The 21,229-nt window shown below is 46.5% G+C and overlaps 1 protein-coding gene across 1 annotated transcript in view; it reads right to left on the reverse strand.

Moving 5' to 3' along the window:
- Positions 1 to 21,229, reverse strand: part of GRM1 (glutamate metabotropic receptor 1) — a 767,592-nt gene that overhangs the window by 247,949 nt on the left and 498,414 nt on the right. The gene's annotated exons all lie outside the window — the stretch shown is intronic.

The raw sequence follows: 21,229 nt of genomic DNA on the forward strand, positions 1-21,229 counted from the left end.
TTATGATGTTAATTCTTTTATTTTTTGTGAATTTCAATTGTAATGCTTTTTTTCTCCCTTTTTGTCTAGTTGAAAGGTTTTGCTATTTAGACTGTTCCAGGTTGCGGTTTCATTACTTTTGGTTCTGCTGCTTGTGTAGTTGCTTGTGTTTGGTAAGAGACTTTTTTTTGTACAACTTTTTGCATTTGTGCTCGATGTGTATGTTGTTCTTTTGTGAGTAATTGGTTTTTTTTTTTTTTCTTTCTAGTGGGATATAGTTTTTGCTGTCTCTCTGCAGAGTAGGTGCTGGTGAGTGTAGCGGTCTCTTGCAAGTGAATCATATAGTTTTTGAGTATATTGATCTTTGTGATAAAGGCACACATGTTTTTTTACTTACTTATTTTGCACAGTGTTGGTTGTTGTTGACTTGTTTGTGCAGTTTCCTTTCTTAGTAAGGATAATGGCTAGCCGCAGGATTACTGCTCAGCAGGTTGTTGGTATGCTTTATGAGTCTTCTTCTGACCATGGTCCAGAGACTGACTCTGATTCTGAGGCAGAGGTGGGAGGGGAAGATTCAGGCAGTGAGTTTTCTCTCCACATGGCTTCATCGGATGATGAAGCTACTCTCAGCGTGGATGAAGCTACTGTCAGTGCCAGTGTTAGAGGAGGACATTGATGTGCCCATAGTGTGGCAAGAGGCATCTGGGCTACAGCCTGGGGCTGCAAGGCTTCCCGTTGGTGTAGTGCGGCAAGAGGCATCTGGGCTGCAGCCTGGGCTGCAAGGCTTCCCGTTGGTGTGGTGTGGCAAGAGGCATCTGGACTGCAGCCTGGGGCTGCAAGGTTTCCCGTTGAAAGTGCTGACGTCTGGGTTGCCCCAGGGATGGTGCAGCCAGCATTGCCAGACTTTACTGGTGTTCCAGGTTAACTTAAGAAACCCTCCCTGGACCCTGTAAAACCGGGTAATTATCGGCCTATCTCCCTGCTCCCGTTTCTGGCTAAGGTGACGGCATCTCATGTCAACTCTGTCCTCTCGGAGTATATAGATCAAAACGCCATTCTGGACCCCTCGCAACATGGCTTCCGTGTGTGTCACGGGACCGAGTCTGCACTGTTGGCAGTATCGAAAGCTATCAGGGATAGTCTGGATAGGGGTAACTCCGTGGCTTTGGTCCTTTTGGATCTAAGTGCCGCCTTCGACACCATATCACATGCAATTTTATTAACTCGTCTGCAGGAAATTGGTGTTGAGGGCGAGGCTTTGGGCTGGTTCCGCTCCTTTTTAGAGGAAAGGTCTTTCCAAGTCTCTATGCCTCCGTTCCATTCCCAGGAGTTTGCTCTGCATCAGGGAGTTCCGCAGGGCTCAGTTTTGAGCCCGCTTTTGTTTAATATCTATGTTCGCCCCCTAGCTGCGGTAGCTAAAAACAGAGGGCTTGTATTGGTGTCATATGCAGATGACACCCAACTGCTGATCTCCTTCTCTAAGAACTGTGATATCAATCTGGGGAAATTTAAGGAGGATCTTCTAGCAGTGGCGGACTGGATGGCGGGTAACTTTTTGCAGCTCAACGCCAGCAAATCAGCGATCTTACTGTTTGGGAAGGACCGGGAACTATGGTCCGAACAGTGCTAGCCTGAGCGTCTAAAACCTGCGCCCTCTCCCAAAAAGGTGGTAAAGAATCTATGGATTTGGTTTGATCAGGGTTTGACGTTTGAAGCGCAATCCAAAACTGTGGCTGGGGTGTGTTTTGGGCTTCTACGTGGCCTTAGACCCGTGATTGGCTTTTTCCCTCCCAAAGTGCGTCAAACCATAGTCCAGGCCCTAATTTTGTCTAGGCTGGACTATGGTAACGTACTTTATTTGGGCGCTAATATGGCCAGTATAAAGCATTTGCAGCGGGTCCAGAATGCTGCTGCGCGGCTGCTGGTAGGACTTCCTAAGTCTAGCTCAGTGGCTGCTTTGCTCCCTAAATTGCACTGGCTTCCTGTGGAAAAACGCATCCAGTTTAAGGCTCATATGTGTGGCATATAAAATCCTGTCTGGTTAGGCCTCCTTGGGCTTGGCCAATCTACTTAAGCCTTACAACCCACAACGCCTATTGGCTGCACCCTGGTCTGTACCCCCCGCATCTTCAAAGCCAGAGCAGGTGGCCGCTCCTTTTGGAACTTAGCCGCCAAACTCTGGAACTCATTACCAGTTTCTATCAGAATTATTCAGAAGCACTTGGCTTTCCGCAAAGCTATAAAAACCTGGCTCTTCTCTGGCCCTGCTAAATCTTTATATGTTTAGCTGTCATCTTTCGTCTGTCTCCTGGTTGTTGGTCTTGGTCAGGGTCGCGCTGGGAAGCCCCGTTGCTGGGGCAGCCATGCACGTTACAAATCGGACTAATAATAATAATAATAAAAGTGAATACTGAAATCTTTTTGCCGATACATTTTTTTCAGTTGTTTATGGATGATGTATTTTTGGCAGAGATTGTTGAGCAGACTAATTTGTATGCCGAACAGTTTTTGAGGGACAACAGTGCCAGCCTTAAGCCCCACTCTAGAGCTATCCGGTGGACTCCGACAAATCTGGATGAGATGATGAAGTTCTTGTGTTTAAATTTTTTGAAGGGCTTGCTAAGGAAGCCATCAATGTCTTCATATTGGTCTACTAGTCCCTTGATGGCAACTGCTATATTTCCGGCAGTCATGAGTCGTGATCGGTATTTGCTTCTGCTTATGCATTTTGTCGATAATGGTTTAGCGTTGCCATGAGATCACCCTGATTGTGACCGTCTTTTTAAGATTCGGCCTGTCCTTGATCACTTTGTTGATCGATTTTCTGAGATCTATGCTCCAGGGAAAGAAATAGCAGTGGATGAGTCTTTGGTGTTGTTCAAGGGCCGCTTGGTTTTTAGGCAATACATTCCTAGTAAGAGGGCATGCTACAGAATTAAGCTGTATATGCTGTGTGACAGTAGGACTGGATATGTCTCTAATTTCAGGGTGTACACCGGTAAGGAATCCAGGATTAACCCCCCTGGTTGTCCGTCCGGTTTTGGAGTGACTGAGAAAATTGTGTGGGAACTTGGTAGAGGATTTTTTAACAAAGGCCACCATTTATACGTAGATAACTTCTACACTGGTGTGCGGTTGTTCAGGGAATTTGCCAAAGTGGACACTGTTGCCTATGGCACAATCTGCTCTAACCATAAAGGTTTCCCAAAAGAACGTGTTTGTCAAAAGCTTGTGCGGGGACAGTGCAGTGCGTTTTGTTGCGAGGAGCTTCTAGCTGTGAAGTTTTCAGACAGGAGAGATGTTTACATGCTGACTACCATCCATGATGAAAGCACTTCACCTGTTACTGTTTGGGGTCAGGTTGCTGAAGTGCGCAAACCTGTGTGCATTTTAGACTATAATAGGCACATGGGTGGTGTTGACAGAGTAGATCAGAGGTTGGAACCTTACGCTGCTCTTCGTAAGGCTTACATGTGGTACAAGAAGTTGGCTATCCATCTTTTCTGCTTGGTAACCTTTAATGCTTTTGTTGTGTTCCAGGAGTTGGAGTGGTGGAGGATGTTGCTAGATTGAATGATCGCCAGGTACCTGCGACAGGCAAGGGCCCAAAACTTTTTTTGATAGGCAATGTTGATGTCGCCTCACTACGTTTTGGGCCCTTGCCTGTCGCGGATAGTTGGGCCTCCCACACAAGTGGGGCACCATTTTTATCGGGAGGCCTGGGGGGAACGCTGTGTGGTGGGAAAATTGTGGGAGCCCGGTGATGCCACAACTTTCCCACCCAAAAATGTGTGAAAAAATAGATTTTTTTCAGCTAAAATTGAGGTTTTCAGGGGATTCTGGGTAAGGAAACATTGGGGGATCCATGCAAGCCATACCTCCCTGGAAGCCCCCGGGTGTCTAGTTTTCAGAAATGTGTGGATTCGGTAGGTTTCCCTAGGTGCCGGCAGAGCTAGGGTTCACAAACTACAGCTAAGCACTTTGCCAAAAAAGGGTAATTTTTCGCTGCGAAATTGAGGTGTGCCGTTTCCTGTCGCGGGCACTAGGCCGACCCACACAAGTGAGGTACCATTTTTCTCGTAAGACTTTGGGGAACGCGGGGTGGGTGGAAATTTGGGGATCTACGCAGATTCCAGAACTTTCCACCACAGAAATATGAGGAAAATGTGTTTTTTTGACAATTTTTTAGGTTTCCAAGGGATTCTGGGTAACAGAACCTGGTGGGAGGCAGTCAAGTCACCCCATCCTGGATTCCCCTGGGTGTCTAGTTTAAAAAAATGTATAGGTTTGCTAGGTTTCCCTAGGTGCCGGCAGAGCTAATGTTCAAAAACTACAGCTAGACACTTCGCAGAAAAAGGGTACATTTTCATTGTGAAAATGTGGTGTGTTCACGTTGGGTTTTGAGCCATTTCCTGTCGTGGGCACTATGCCTACCCACACAAGTGAGGTACCATTTTTATCGGGAGAGTGTAATTCAGATTTGTAAAGCAACTGTTATTACCTATTGATTTTTCATGAATTTCTGCCTTCCAAATGAAAGACATTGTGTAAAAAAAAAGTCATTTTGAAAAATGACCGATAATTCTCATGCTAGTATGAGTATTCCCAATTTTGAAAATGTGTAAATATGTACTTTTTCTAAACTCTATAATTTGTTCCCATTTCAGAAATACATATGTGTCTTTCATACCGATTTTTCCATGTATACATGTTCCCACAATAATTGCTGTATACCCGGAACATAATAAAAAACCATTGCAAATTGCTGCTCAGTTTTTGACTCTGGGTTCGTCGGGTTCTTGGTGAACCTATAAGTCCTATATATCCCCACAACCAGGAAGGTCCAGCGGATGTAACTGTATATTGCTTTCAAAGAGCTGTCATAATTATATGAAGTTACAGGTGGAAACGTTGACACAAAAGGCAGTTTTTTTCAACTAATTTTCATTTTTTACTATATTTAACTGTTAATTTCTATAAAGAAACCTTGATGAATCTACACAAATGACCCCTTGCTGAATTCAGAATTTTGTCAACTTTTCTAAAATGTATAGCTTTCCAGGATCCATTATTGCTTTCACACCCATTTATACCATTAACTGGAAGGAGGTTGAAAGCACAAAAAATAGGCTATGTCCCAGAAAAATGCCAAACCTGTGTAAAAAATGTTGGTTTTCTGACAAAAGTCTGTCATTCCCTAAAAGCTGGGAAAATGTTGATTTCAGCCCCACAAACCCTTTTTTGATACCATTTGCAGAGAAAAACCCAGACGCTTTCATTTGCAGCCCGTTTTTCCCATTTTTCACAAAAAAAACAAAAGTTTGCTGTATTTTGGCTAATTTCTGGGCCCCTTCCAGGGGAATCCACAAACCCTGGGTACCTTTAGAATCTCCATGATGTTGGAAGCAAAGGACGCAAATTTGGCGTGGATACCTTATGTGGTCAAAAAGTTACAGGGGCCTTAGCGCACACTACCCCAAAATAGCCCAAAAAAGGCTTAGCATGGGGGGACAGGACTAGCAGCGAAGGGATTAAAACCTGTTGTTTTTGAATGAACACAGGATGCCAACTGTGAATGCAGATGGAGGAAACGCTGCACAGCTTCATATTTTTGAATGTTAGAGAGCAAAAAGCCCTTCATTTTATGCTGGTGAAATGTAATGTGTATACATTAGACAGAAGAAGTGTGAAAACAACATCTTTCTGCTCCATAGTGAAGATTTGCAGCTGTTTATGAAATCACATAATACTTGTGGACTGTTGCAGAAAAGTTGGATTGAAAGTTAAAATCAGTCCACATAACACCTGCAGTGAATGTGATTATAATTGGTTCCCTAGATGAGGATCATCAAGCAATAATGTTTGTATGATAGTAATTGTAGCTGCCTTAATTAAAGCATTTGTGATTGCTAGAGCTTGTGTAGAGAGTAACTGAAACTAAAAGAATATGGACAAAAAATGTAAGGGAATGTTGAATTCATGAGAATATGCTATCGGTGAAAAATTAAAGCATTTTATTTTTTAGGAGCATGAATTTATTCTTTTTGTACCCCCTTGTTACTGGTACAGTAAGACGTATATTCATGCCAGGGAGAGAGCAAACACCAGGAAACAGCATCATGGCACCGCAGACATGATGCACTCTACCTAAGAAGGACTAGACCTGAAAGGAATCACCAAAACGTCCTTCTTCCTCACTAGACAAACCATTTTTCCTTGTTTATAAACTCTCCTCTTGGCATTCCAGTCAAACCTAAATAACCCCTTCAACAAACTCCTCTGTCACAGATGAGACTACTTTTTTTTTTAATTACATTTTTTGGCACGATGCTTTCTGATCACAAGATACGTACTGCCACATCCCTGATGTTTTGAGGTTTTTAATTGAATAGGTTACCTTCCTTTTTTTTTGAAAATATGTTTATTTGCATTTAAATCACTCAAAAACAGTACAATCAATATCCAGCACTTACATGAGTCAAACCAAAGTACAACTTCCCTTGCACTATCATCCCTATCGTGGTTCCATGATATACTGATTGATTTGGTGCCTCCCCAGCCAACCTTACGGAGTAAACCCTTGGAAGTCCAACATCCAGAGTCCACATGCTGGCAGATCGTGCACGCATAGGTCGCGGAGACTCCACTCAGAAGGTTCCACAGTGCAATTGGAACAACTAATCTAAAACTGAACAGCTACCCCATGCTACGTCCCTCCCCCCTCCCCCCAACCACCACCCTCTACCCCCACCCCCCTCCGGCATGACTTATTGACTGGATACATGTCAAGGTACTCAAGTCTTTCATAAACTCCAAAGAAAAGGTATGCTGTTCCTACAGGGTTAGGTTGAGAGAGAGATACAAGTGAATGTCTAACGGGAAGATGGTGAAAACCCGACACCTTAAACCAGTCGTGTTGGTCCGGGAGGGGAATACCTTCCTTCGGAACTAGGGCCCTCACACACCCAGCCCTAGTTCCGAAGGAAGGTATTCCCCTCCCGGACCAACACGACTGGTTTAAGGTGTCGGGTTTTCACCATCTTCCCGTTAGACATTCACTTGTATCTCTCTCTCAACCTAACCCTGTAGGAACAGCATACCTTTTCTTTGGAGTTTATGATACGGGCTCGTATGCTGGACCTCTTCAAAATGCCCTATGTCCCCCTCTTTGTTGATTACTCAAGTCTTTCACTCTACTCCATAGACTTTCCCAACACAGGACCACCAACAACCCAAGTGTGCTATTGCCTAACCCCTCAGCTCTCCTCTAACCAGATTCAGGGGAGGGCGGGACCCGCACCACCTCCGGTTCAGAGGCCCCGTCCTATTCAGTGTCAGCAGCTTTTAAGAGTTCCGCCAGTACACCCCAAGCTCGGGCTGATTCCAACGCCCTATCACTATGAGCACGGGTAGCCGACTGCACGCGTAGGACCGCTTCGCAATCTGCCCACCGAGTAAATTCTGCCCCCCACTTCTGCAATCGTGGCCCCCGTTGCAACTTCCAGTCAGCAGTGATTTCCCGCTTGGCTAATACCAGCCCTAGGTCTATAAATTTGCTGGTTATTTTATTCTTGGAGGTGTGGGGGAACCAGTGCAACAAACACGGGCCCATACCGAATTCAATCTCCCTGTCCGTGATAGTGCAAAGTAATGTCCATACCCCCCACCAGTAATCCCTAATCTGAGGGCAACCCCATTGCATATGACAGAGGTCAGCTCCCTCCGCTCGACAGCGAGGACAGGGTGCCGTGAGTGTATGAAAGTAGCACTGAATCTTGGCTGGGGTAAGATAAGCCCGGTGTAAAATAAAAAATTGGATCTGCTGGAAACGAGCATTCCTAGAACATTTCCAAGGGCGCTCGAGCAATTCAGCCCACACTCTATCAGGTATATCCCTTCCAATATCCTCCTCCCAGCACTGTTTTAACCCGTCAAGAGGGGCCAGCCTTTCATTAGTCATTCGCCGATATAAGCATGTGACCGCTTTGATAGTACCCGCTGCCACCACCACATACTGGCAAGCCATAGACGTCTGCAGCTCCGTTAATCCACTCTTCCACCGACGCTGAATAGCCGATACCAGGGCCGAGTGAAGCAGGTAGTCCCCACACGGCAGACCATAACGCTCACAAGTAGATTCATAAGGCAACAGTACACTAGCTTCATACAGATCCCCCACCGTCGTCAAGCCCGCCTCGCTCCACCCTGTCAACGCCGACCAGTTGCCCCCATGCAGCAGCTGCTGGCACATTAACAGAGGTATCTCTGGCGCATATGGACGGGCGATCCACGCCCTCTGCTGACTCCTATTCCAACACAGCCGAAAGGTCTGTACCTCAGCAGGCAACTCCCCCCTCCGGAGCGGCTGCTGCAGAATTATCTTTGCCAGAAGAGAGGCAGGAATCCGCCCTCCCGCACCCTCACCAATTCCCCTGAACTCTCGGGCCACCGCCTGGGTCAACCACTGCAATTGAGCAGCTAAGTAATAAGTCTCGAGATCTGGAACCGCCAATCCGCCCTCGCCCCGCGGCCTCATCAGCTTGTGCATATTACCTCTAAGACCACGCACCACCCTGCCAATATTACCCTCCACCAGGTCCGTGCGGTCATGGTAAATGCGCGTCCCCAAGTATGTTATGCAAGTATACTCCCATCAGACCTCCTCTGTAAAGCGGGGGCCTCCCGCCATCCGGGAAGCGGGAAAGAGACACGACTTAGACCAATTCACCTTCAGACCTGCCAAGTCCTCAAGACAACTAAGCAATCTCTTGGCTCCCACCAGGTCTCTCTGGGTATTGTTTAAAAACAGGAGGAGGTCATCTGCGTATAGTGCGATATAGTGAGTGTCAGCATTCACCCGGAGTCCCCCAAACCAACTCCCCTTTCGGGCCTGAGCCGCCAGTGGCTCTATGGCCAGCGCGAATAGCAGCGACGACAATGGGCACCCCTGTCGCGTCCCCCTGCCCACTGCACAGGTGAAGGATACCAGCTCCCCCATCCTAGTGCGGGCCGTGGAATCCCTGTACAACAGCTCCGTCCAAGACACAAAACGATCTCCCAGACCAAAGGTACGCAGGACCCGAAACAAATACGGCCATTCCAAACTGTCAAAGGCCTTTTCTATGTCGACCGAGAAAACAGCAGCAGTATGCGAATTATGCGACTCAGCTTCCAGTACCCGGAGGAGGCGTCTGACATTACCGGCCGTATCACGCTTGGGGATGAACCCCGCCTGGTCTCCATGAACCAGCCGAGTCATGCAGGGCAGGAGCCGAGAGGCCAATATCCGACTTAAGATCTTATAATCGGTGGTGAGCATCGCCAGTGGGCGGTAAGCAGTCACATTGGAGAGGGACTTCCCGGGCTTTAGCAAAGGCACAATCAGCGCCTCCCGCATCGCAGTAGGGAGTCCACCCTCTACCCCCGACTGATTATAGAGGGATACCAACCTAGGCGCCAAGACGTCGACATATGCTGCGTAAAATTCAATAGGGAGCCCATCCCCTCCAGGAGACTTCTTCCGTGCAATGTGCTTGATTGCGCTTCGGACCTCCCCAAGCGTAACGTCCTGACCCAGCAAATCCGCCTCCCCTTTGTTGAGAGCTGGCAAGTCCCCGCCAGCCAAGAAACTCATTAGCCGGTCTTCATCTAATTCTACTCTACTGGCATACAGTGTCTCGTAGTAACCAGCAAATATAGAGTTTATACCCTGCTGGGTGTAACACAGCTCCCCCGCCGGGTCCGTCAGTGCCAATATGGGCCTCAACTGCTTCAAGGGATTCGCAAGCCACGCCAACAACGCACCAGATTTATCACGCTCCGCATGAGCTCTAGTCAGGTATAGCTTATGGTCATAACACCGTAGTCTCTCGACCCCCGCTGCCACCGCCTCGCGGGCCTCCAATAGGTCCCCCTGTCCCTCTGGATGCCCCGGGCGAGTACGCTCTAGGGTGCCCGGGGCTGATCCGCAGCATCTATGTCCTTAAGGAGGTCCCTCCGTACCCCTATCTTCTGCACAATACAGAGCCCCCTTACCACCACTTTGAAGGCGTCCCATTCTACCGCTAGCGAGGAGGCAGTGCCCACGTTCTCCTGGAAGTACTGGGTTACCCCCTCGCCAATTGCGTCGTGGAAGACCTGATCCTCCAACAGCTCCGGGTTAAGCCGCCATCCAGGAATCAGCGGGCGCCGCGGGACCCAGCACAGCCGCAACAGCAGGGGATTATGATCTGACAACGTTCTGGACAAATACTCACTGTTCTGAACTGCCATGTGAATATCAGGGGAACAAAGCACTGCATCCAACCGCACATGCAAGTCATGAATCGGGGAGAAAAAGGAGTAGTCCCTCTCCTCCGGGTGGCGCTCCCTCCAGGTATCCAACAACCCCCAGTTTGCCTGCAATGTGCCGCGGGCCCTGGCAGCCCCAGCAGACGGCGCCGTCAGCAGTAGTGGATGGGACCTGTCAAGAGCAACATCTATAACTGAGTTGAAGTCACCCCCAAGCAGGACTGGGCCAGATAAGAACGATGCAAGCTTACGGGACAGTGAAGCAAAAAAGGCCTGTTGCTCAGTGTTCGGGGCGTAAATACTACCCAGTGTGATGTCCCTCCCATCTAGCCTGCCCAGCCAGCATCAACCGCCTATAGAAGGACCAGCCTCCCAAAAGCCTCCCATCCCGCATATAATCAAGTTCACTACAGCGAGGCACCCAATGCATTCCAATCGCTTCCCAGCACAAAGTCAGACTATTTCATCTACACTCTGAGTTGTGACCACCGGGAGCCTCGTACTGCTGGTCAAAGAGTCATCCATTCCGCTCTCCGCCAACTCGTCCGCGGAGGCCCCCTCCTCGTCCCGCACCTGCGGGCCAGGCGAGCTTGACACAGACTCCACCGCCCTCAAGGCAGCCGCCCTTTCCAGTCCCGCCTGCACAGTCGAGGCCCCGGTCGGGCACTCCGTCTCCACCGTCGCAGACCAGTTCTGCCAGGCAACCCGCCTCGGGGCGCCGACCCCCCACGGCGGTCCACCGCAGACGTCCACCGGTATACTTTTCCAACCACTCCCAGGCCTCCGCAGGAGAGTCAAAAAAATGGGAAGTGCCATCAAGGGCCACACGGAGGCGCGCCGGGAACAAGAGGGAATATTGCAAGTTCTCCTTCCTCAAAGCTTTCATGATCTCCAAGTAAGAGGCCCTCCGGCGTTGGACCTCCAGTGTATAATCAGTAAACGGCGTCACCCTGCTCTTACCCACCATGAAAGGACCCACTGTTCTTGCCCTTTGTAGCAACAGATCCCGATCACGGTAGTGGAGGAGTCGGGCAATCACTGGCCTCGGCGGCCTTCCCGGTGCCAGGGGACGAGCCGGGACCCTATGGGCCCGCTCCAGAGTGTAGAAGCCAGACAAGCCCTCCGGGGCCACTACAGTTTTAAGCCATGTCTCAAGATACTCCACCATGTCGTTCTCCTCCACGCCTTCCGGTAGCCCTACCACCCGAACGTTGTTCCTCCTATTCCTTCCTTCCGCATCATCCGCTCGACGCTCCAAAGTGTCCACCCTCGCCGTGAGCGCATGTAACTGCTGGGCCACATCCGCTTTAGCCAGCAATAACTCCGCCAGATGCGTTTCAGCGTCTTTGACCCTTCCCGCCAGCTTCTTGTGCTCATCGCGCAGTAGTCCTAAACCAACCGACACCGTAGCAATATCTTGGTGGAGGGTAGCTTTCATGTCCGTTATGGCTGCTAAAATTTCTTGGAGCTGCCGCTGTACAGGGTTCCCAGCAGCCCCCTGTGGTAAGCCGGAGGGCGCCCCCGCCGACTCACGACCCGAGTCAGCAGTCTTGGGCCTAGGCTTACCCATGTCGCCGTCCCAGCAAGCCGGTCCCCCGCCGAGGCGTCCCCCACGCACAGGCCAAGAACTCTCCAATCGGGGGGTCCCCTCCGCTCCCCTCGTCGCGTCCCACGCACTTTCAGCAAGGGATCCCAGCTAAGAGTGACCACAGACCTCCTCTCGGGCACACGGGGCCCACTCCACCGCCGCCCAATCCTGAGGACGAGATCTCCGCACCAGTCACCAGCCGCAGGCAAGCCACACCAAGCCGCAATCCGTAGGAAGGGACAACAAATCGTGCCATCTCGAGTAACGTCGGCCAGGGGCAAGCGGCATCAGGGCACAGGCAGCCCCAGCGGCCTATCAGGCCCAGCTCCAGCCATCCAACTAGGCCCCAAACGGTCCTCAGGGCGCCACACTCACCTCCAGGCAGAAGGCTTATCCCCCCGGACTCCCGGGGGGTCCTCAGCGGCAATACCTCCCCGCTGGGACGCCCGGGGCCAGCCCTCCGGCACGTGGGCAAGACTCACCCCCTCTCCGCTCTGCAGCATTGGGCCCCACCAGGGCAGGCTCCTCACCGCTATCTGCCTCAGCTAGGACCGGGTAAGGCCGCAAGGATCCCCAGCACCCCTCGTTGCTTCGTAGCCGGAGCAGCGGCGCCCGGTGCCCCGGCAGCACCACCTTGCTTCAGCAGGTCTGCTCGGAGGAAAGCCGACAACCCAACGCCTCTCCCAGCGCCACAGCCGCTCGGCGGAGCCACAGCCAGGGGCCCCAGTCAGGAGCCTTCCCGCAGCATTGATGGCTGCCCAGTGGAGGTCACCGGAAGTCTATTCACTGCCCCACGGGTAGGTTGTCTCCGGGGCCGCGCCGCGCTCGGGCGCCCACAGCAGTCGCCTCTCCCGGAAAGCAGGCCCCTGCACCTCTCGGTCCCTCGAAGCTCCTCGCAGGCAGCCACAACAGCCCAGCGCCAAGCGCTCCGTCCTCTGTCTCACCCGCCGGCAACAAGGCCCGCCTCAGACCGCAATCAGAGCTTCCGCTCACCGTGGCAGCAAAGCAGTCAGGGGCAGCCTCCTCGGTCCACTCTGGGGCAGCTCCGCCGGGTCAGATACCCCTCTCCACCGGACTCAGCTCTTCCGGAGCTTCCTCACAGACTGCGGCCCGTACACCACGTGGGAGCCGCAAGCTCGCGTAGGCTCGCACTCCGCCCCACAGCTCCAGGCGAGATGGGCAGCACTCCGGCCAGGGTCCGCCAGGGGCACAACTCCGGCGCACCTCAACGCTCGCCGCCCAAAATTTCAGCGAGGGTGCCAAAAGTCGCCAGGACCCTACAGCGGCAATTGGAAGGGGGTCACATCCGTTGATCAGGAGTAAGCAGCAGAACGATGGGCCGACCTACGGGAGCCTCACTACTGCACGGCCATCTTGCTCCAGCGCCACCTAGCGCCCTTGAATAGGTTACCTTCCTTTAAAGATTTCATAACCATTATTAGAATAGAATGGTAAGCAGTAAATTATTGGTAGAATGCCTTCCTCATCTGGCCACATTCTGAATCTCATCTTTCAAAACATTATATAGGTTGCATACTCTTACCCAACTGCCATGCTCCCAGCTGGCCATAAACCAATCCCATTCAACATCACCTTTGTCTAGCACAAAAAAAATCAAAAGGCCCTTACCTCCCACAAACTCAGTACAAACACTCAGTGAAACAGATCACAAAACAAACCAGCCTCTTTTTAATGTATGATGTATACACAATTTCCCCTCTGTCCTATGAAAGCAAGATCTAGCCTGCTCGATAAAAAATGGCATATTAAAAGTGAGAGAGATAGTCACTTTTGACCACAAAGCAACTAGGAATTATGCAAGCTCTGGTTTGTTCATAGTAAGCCCCACAGAAGAGATGACTACCCCTTAACTATGTTTTATTTTGTCAAACATGCAGAACAATAAAGCAAGGAGAACAGAGTAAAATAAGACAACCTTCACTGCAGAGAAAGAGAACTCATGCAGACTGTTCCAAATTATGCTCCGATGATGAAGTACAGAAATCAATAACTTTTGGTAACCATTTCCTTCAATTTGCCCATCTTCTGGAACATCATTGAGTGTTACTTGAAAGCTGTCATGCAAATATCTCACCCAGGATTATCTCTTCTAACTGAGTCCTATTCTGTTTGATACTATGTGACTTGATGTAGAGTTAAAAAATGCACACAATATGCAAAGCAAATCAATATTTTGTGGGTCTCATTGGAAGGTTTGGGTGCTAAAACGCAGGTACTAAGTAGAGAACTGCTGCATGGTACTGCAGAAGCAATGTGGACCCAACAAGCCCTTTCCCTTCTGCCTCTGTCACCTCATAAATCTAGGTGTTGCTGATTTCCCATGAGATTGGGACACAGGACTGACAATAGAATGGGAGGGAAAAAAAGAAATCTTTGCTTCATTGCTGCAATCAAACTACCATATGATGTGGAATTGTGCCATGCCTGTCTCCAAATTGTTTTTGGGTAGGAGCCGTTGCCCATAGGTCAATGAGCACACATATTTCAGGTTCCTGCACAGGTTGTGAATCTACAGTAGTGAAAGATCCTAGTTTGGAGGTGTACCACTGATGTATGTTGTTCCATTGATTTGATGTAAATGCTAATGTTTTGATGTAATTTTGTGTTCTTGAATTGTGATGGTACAGAGGACTGTGTCGGTCTGGAACAATCGGGTGAGATGTCAGTTGCTGGATCATTCCTTGATCTCCCTGGTGGTTGGTGCTGTCGCGGGTCTCTTACTATGAATAAAGAAGATTAATGTCTACACCATTGCTTGAGTAGGGGATGGGCCTGACAAGGTCAAGATCAGTAATGTCAGTAGGTGTGACACCTATGAAGTGGTACAGGAATATGCTAGTAGGTTTTCTAATGTTTTGAAGACTGTTGGTATTCCTAATCACACTCACAACAAATCAAGGGGCCTATGTGTCAAGCCACTATTGATGAGAAGCAGTTGACTGCTGTGGCAGGTTCGGGACCACCTCTTACAATCTTGGTTGATCTTACTTTTTATAGATTTTGGGCAAAGTCTATGAATTTATCTCCTACTGACATTAAACCAAAAGCTTTTGAAGAACAAGATATCAATCTTTCAGGTAACTTCTTGTCATCCTTGGAGTATTTGGGAAGACAAACTGTAAAAAGGTTACTGTGGCGGCTAAAGGTAGTGATATTATTGATTAGAAAAGTTAGGTATCCTTTTACGCTCAGGCCATGACATACTAATTGTCCTGGGTGATATTGCAGTGCTGTTGGTGAGTACAGAGGATGAAGTAGGAAAATAATGATTTTGAAATTTCCAAGGGTTTTAAAAAATGAAGTGGGTACTGTAAAGGGTTTTGAGCATGATATCAAAGTTAAAATAAATTGCTGTACCTGTGATACCCAAAGTTAGATCTGTACCAATAATTGTCAGACAGGATTTTAAGGTACTGTTGGGAAGATCGTGTTCCGAAGGGATCATGACATCTACTGATTCCTCAAAGTGGGTATCTCCAGTAGTTCTGATGGAAAAAATCTACAGAACTAAGATTCTGTATAGATTTGAGCTCCTTAAATCAGAATATTTTAGTGGATTGCCGTCCCTTGTATTACATTCAGGAGATGATTGCAAATATTGGAGGAGCCAAGTACTTCTCCAGAACAGATTTACAGACAGCAGCCCATCAAATCTCTTAAATCAGGAAACCCAAACACTCACTACATTTGTAACACCAAATGGCTTTTAAATACCTATGGGTGTCATTAGGTATTCCATCCGCGGCAAATGTTAAACAGAAAATTATTGCTCTCCTGTGTAGTGATTTATCAAATCTACAAGCATTCCAAAAGGAAATATTGATTTTCACAGACAGCAGGGAAGACACATCAGGGGGTTTGGAAAAAGTATTACAAATTTTGGAAACAAGGGGTATGGCATTAAAACCTGAAAAATGCAAACTGTGGGTTCAACAGGTAGACAAATATCTGGGCCACACCATATCAGGAAGTCGTATATAACCAAATTTTGTAATGTAGAAGCCATAAGAAATGCACCTCCACCATCAGATAAATACTCTTTACGAACATTCCTAGCTTTATGCGAATACTATGCTTGCTTCGTGCCTGGGTATGTGCTAGCAATGCAACCTTTAAGGTCTGTAATGAATGTGCTTTTTGCTAAAAGGACACACCCAAACCCTGAACTCCCACTTTGGAGGCAAATATACAACTGCACCGTTAAATAATACACTTTGAGCAGCACTCCCTAAAGACGAGGAAAGGACGCAGCACTCCCTTTAGGCGAGGCAAGAAAACAAATTCAGGTGCATTTAACATAGCATGCAAGTTTATTAATGCAACATTTTAGAACGGTAGGCCAAATATATCAGTAAATGCAGATTCCCAAATGTCAAGTGACTAAAATGTACAATTTAGAATAAAATGCAGTATATACAAGTAGCAAAGAGCAGAAAATATATACAAATTGGTTAGGAACACCTCACCGATTGAATTTGCATCATCCTTGCCAACTCCAGCTGGGGAAGCCCTTCAACAGCCCAGGAAGAAGTTTAATCAGGACTCAAGTTCCGTCACCTGCACAGCAATACATCTATTCTGTGGTGAACTTCCACATGGCCCTTGAAGGTTCCCAGCTTAAATACCATTACTAAACGTGAGGCGAAGCTTCTAGAAAACCTCGCCCCCTTCTCATTAAAAAAAAAATGTGCTGGCTGTACCAGTCTACGTCAAGGCCAAGACAGAGGCTGGCCAAGCTTCCGTATTTTGACTCCGAGACAGGGTTGTACATTCTCACATCTTCCAGCCTCTATCTTGACGAAGCTCCCACAAGGCCTTCCAGAGTACATTAAACAAAAGCAATCGCTCAGGCAAACAGAAAGACCTTGAATGTGAATAATCCAAACAACTTGCAAGCTCTGCTGTGCACGCAGAGAAACTGCAGCAAGGCAAAACCAGGATAAAAGGATGACATGAGGCCATGCCAAAGCCAATAGTAAACACTTCATAATTCTCATAACTCAAACAACTTGCAAGCACTGTTGTGCACGCAGAAAATCTGAAGCAAGGCAAAGCCAGAAAACAAGAAGACATGAGGCATGTCAAAGCCAATAGTAAGACCTTCATAATTCTCACCAATGTACAACACAATGCACAATTCTGTACAACTGCTTATAGCATCACATACTTTATCTCTCAATGTCCAACACTGAGCACATGTTTGCATCACTGCCCACAACTCTGCACTTCGAAACCAAAGAGTACATTCCACACCTCTCCCTCTCTCTCACGCTTTCAAATACACATCTCACATCTTCTATTCTTGGCAAGACCATTCTACTCCGTGACAGCTCCCACTGAAAGACAGCAAGATTACAAGAGAGAAGAGAAGCGGGCATATGCAGGATCATCCTACATTAAGGCTAGGGTAAAATAACACAATAAAGTCAGTTAAAATGATGGTAGTCGAAGGTCATCATAGGGTGCCAAACCACAAGAGCGCCTCTATCACTACAAAGGTCTCTACTCAAAAAAGATAAAATATTTGATTAGTCTGATCAGACATTCAAAGCATTTGAGGACATCAAGAAACTTCAGCATTGATTTGATATATTCCTAAAAATAAATCCGTCATCACTGTTAATTCCAGCCTTAAAAGGGTTTGGTGCTGTGTTTGGCCATTGGGTGGATGTCAATGAAAATGCTGTCCTATTTGCTTCCAGAATGCTCAGTGAAGCGGTAACATGAGCGCAAAGCACCAGCATGTGTTTGGGAGGTGCAGAAATTTACGACCTACATGTGGGGCACTTCCTTCGATACTAATACTGATCATAAGACACTGGTGTATCGCTAAGCTGGTAATGGTTTGCGCAAGGCTTCTGCCTGTTTGGTCGGCCTTCTTTCGAGATTGCAGGAGTATGACACAACAGTCAAATATATACAGGGTGGCAAGAATTTTTGTGAGGACTGCTTGTTACGTTTTCCTTTACCGACTCCTGAGGTTTCATCCAATGATCTTGAAAGTGAGTGTGTGGTAGCTGTAGTTGATGCTACTTCTGCTTGCAATGGTGCCATTTCTGAAGATGAATGTATGGTTGCAATGGTGAACAATAATACATTGATGAAAAGATGTTTTTGTCAGGTGTCAATTGAGCTATGGTGTGAGAATAAGATTTGATGGAGAAATGGATTGTTTGTCTTGCAATATAACAAGGGTACCCCTAATTAAGTTTCCTATCTCAGGGTTTTAAAGCAAATATTTATGAATAAAGGTATAGGAAACAATTTATCAGAAAGTGAGGTAATATACAAACATACAACAAATTCTTTTATATATACCCATTGACCAAGTATAACTGCAGAAAGACCTAATTTCCATTAAATTTCTTTATTTCTTGTTATTTCATCTTTTTACAATAGAAAATTATTTCATTTTTCTCATTTCTCTGAGTCTTTCTTTATGTACATTTACTTTCGTCAATATTGTACCATTTCGTATCTAATCAGACAATTTGTATTACAATTCACATTTAAACACAAAAAAGAAAGGGTAATTATTGAATATGGCTATTATTTGGTCTACGCGCGTTTCGGCGTTCAGCCTTCCTCAGGTGGCCATAATCTTTTAATTCCTATAATAATAAAAAAAAAAACTATAGTTGCTTGTACATACCAAATCAATCAAGTGTGCATTTATAATTAAAAAATATATATATACATGTTTCAATCCTATTCATATATACATCTCTATACACATTATTTACAAAAAATCAAACATCTAACATAATCCATTTCCAATTGCACTACCAGGTCAGAAATAACTTTTGAGTCGTAATACTTAGCCTACAGAGAAATTAATTACATGCCATCTTTTGTATCTAGGGAGCTCCTGTACAGCAGGCGTTCACAGGGGTAAGCGCAAAAGCCGCTTACCTTATTATGTTGATCTTGCATTTGTGATTAGAGTGTGTGGGTCTGAACTAAAGTTATATAGCGTAATGTTCTCCTTAACGCTAAATCCTCATAGTTCTTTCCAGCAGGTCAAAAAACAGGGGGACCGACCAACTATAATGAATAATCCTGATTCTTTTATAAACAAAGTAACTCTGTCAGCACAGCGGGTTAGCTTAATTTCTATTCCCTCACTACACATGTAACCGCATTAGCGTGTTACTATTGTTACCTTGGTTTTTATTGTATTCCAGGTACCGAAAGGGAGGAATGCAAAAAACTCCCTACTTCGTTCGAAATATCCTCTTGTTTTTGTATTACGGGTAGTCGTCTCTGTAATGGGCTGGATACATACTTGGCTTTTCGGAAAACACACACCAAGTGGTTCAGATGATTCTGAAACAGACAAAATAAAAAGCAAAAAGTTTGGATAAAAGCCCGTCTGGGGTACAAAAACGGTAATGGATACCCATATAGATGCGTTGCTTTTACACTTACTAATGGACGCTGGTGTCTCTGTGATTAGCCGAGTATAAGCTTGACTTTTTGGAAACCCCAAACCAACCAGGTCAAATGGACGCTGGTATCTCTGTGATTAGCCGGGTATAAGCTTGACTTTTTGGAAACCCCAAACCAACCAGGTCAAGTGATTCTATAACAAACGGAGACAAACAGCAAAAAGTTTTGGATGACACCTTTCTGGGATTGCGGCCCGTATTAGCTACCTAAATAGATACAGTGCTTTTTCACTTACTGATGAACGCTAGCGTGATTCAAATATCCGTCGTTCGGCCGTTCCCACCAAACTCAAAGCGTGTAAATAAACGCTCGCTTTTCAAAGATGCTGCCACGCCATCTAAAAGAGAGCGTATATGATGAATGCTACTTTTTAACAAAGCAGAGTCAGGAGAGAGTTACCACTATAATAACTAGAGAGCATAGTCAACCCACACTTACCCGGTCACACTAATTTTCCTTCCGTCTAGGTTCGAAACATTGCGTCGAAGTAGAAACGAGACTGCCCACAGAAGAGCTCTATATGTATCCTAAACTCTTCACTCATTGGACAGATTATGTCAACCTAGTCTCGACACCTCCAATGACACGCCTACAACGATAAACACTCATCATTGCGTTAAAGGTGTATACACGACAATGCCCTGTGTGTTAATCCTTCGCAAACAAGTCAGTAGATATTATCATACTAAGAATTACAGCGCAACCACTGGTGTGCTGATAATTAGGGAGGTTATAAAACCCTAGTCTTGTACGCATTGGCATGCATCCAAAGATACATGCCCATCATTGCGTCAAAAGTATGTATATAACCATACCTTGTATCTAGTTCCTTCATAGTTATAAAGTCAGCGGCAATTCTTCTACTGAAAATTACAACGCAACCATTGGTGTGCTGTAGTTTATTTCAGTTTTAGGAAGAGTATAAAAACCCTGACCTTAAGTGTGTTGACCATATACAGATGAGAGAGGTATAGAGTCCTTTGTCATGATACTAGAGGTTTGGAGTCCCTTGTCATATGAGCTTCTTAAGATTTAGAATACACAAATGCTTATAGTGTAAAAAGACGCCGTTAACTATTATAACGGATAGCTTGACTCCACGGAATCTCATTATTCAATCCTCTTTTATATGTATCCAGAGAGAATATCCAATATACCTCTCTCCTTTTGCGGATCTCAGTTCCTTGAGGTCCGCTGGCATTGATTTTCTCTAGGATCAACCATCGAATATCTTCTATGGTATGGTTGAGATCAATAAAATGTTGTACTAGTGGTGCTTGTAATTTCTTCGTCCTGATTGCAGACCTGTGTTCTGTTAGGCGAGTTGCCATTGATCTGGATGTCTCGCCCACATAGGTTTTATTACAGGGACACAAGACTGCATAAGTTATATTGGTGGTTTTACAATTAGTCAAACTTTGCAGATCTATTGTGACTCCATTGATGGAGTATTGTTTCACCTCTAGTGCAGAATTACAGGCAAGGCACGACATACATTTGTAATTCCCTTTAATAGTGGACAAACCGCTAATGGTGGTCTGTATGAAGGATGTGCTCTTTTGCATACGGGACCTTGTTATTAGATCTTTTAGATTCCTATTTTTCCGGTATGCAAACATGGGTTTTGGTAAAAGGATTGATTCATTTCTCGTGGCATTGAGAATGTGCCAATTCGAATTAACGATCTGGCGTACAGTCTCATTCTGGTACTGATCATGCGGCACTCTACAATGAATGAGACTGTACGCCAGATCGTTAATTCGAATTGGCACATTCTCAATGCCACGAGAAATGAATCAATCCTTTTACCAAAACCCATGTTTGCATACCGAAAAAATAAGAATCTAAAAGATCTAATAACAAGGTCCCGTATGCAAAAGAGCACATCCGTCATACAGACCA

This window comes from Triturus cristatus, chromosome 6, assembly GCF_964204655.1.
Source record: "Triturus cristatus chromosome 6, aTriCri1.1, whole genome shotgun sequence".
NCBI lineage: Eukaryota > Metazoa > Chordata > Amphibia > Caudata > Salamandridae > Triturus > Triturus cristatus.